We start from the raw sequence: 255 nt of genomic DNA, 5'->3' as shown, positions 1-255 counted from the left end.
CCGCCCCGCCCCGCCCCGCCCGGCGCCGGGCACGGCCGCCGAGCTTCGCTGCGCCGCACTGCGCCTGCGCGCCGCGCCCCGGGGTGGGGAGGGGCGGTGTGACGTCACGGGGAGGGGAGGGGGGGAAGGGGGACAGTGGGGACATAACGGGGATATTGGGGGCAATAGGGACATGGGGGGCATGGGGGACAACGGGGACATAGTGGGGACATTGGGGACAATAGGGACATGGCGACAATGGGGACATAGTGGGGA

This window comes from Anser anser, assembly GCF_964211835.1.
Source record: "Anser anser genome assembly, chromosome: 4".
In the NCBI taxonomy this organism is placed as follows: domain Eukaryota; kingdom Metazoa; phylum Chordata; class Aves; order Anseriformes; family Anatidae; genus Anser; species Anser anser.
This window is presented reverse-complemented; position numbering follows the sequence as displayed.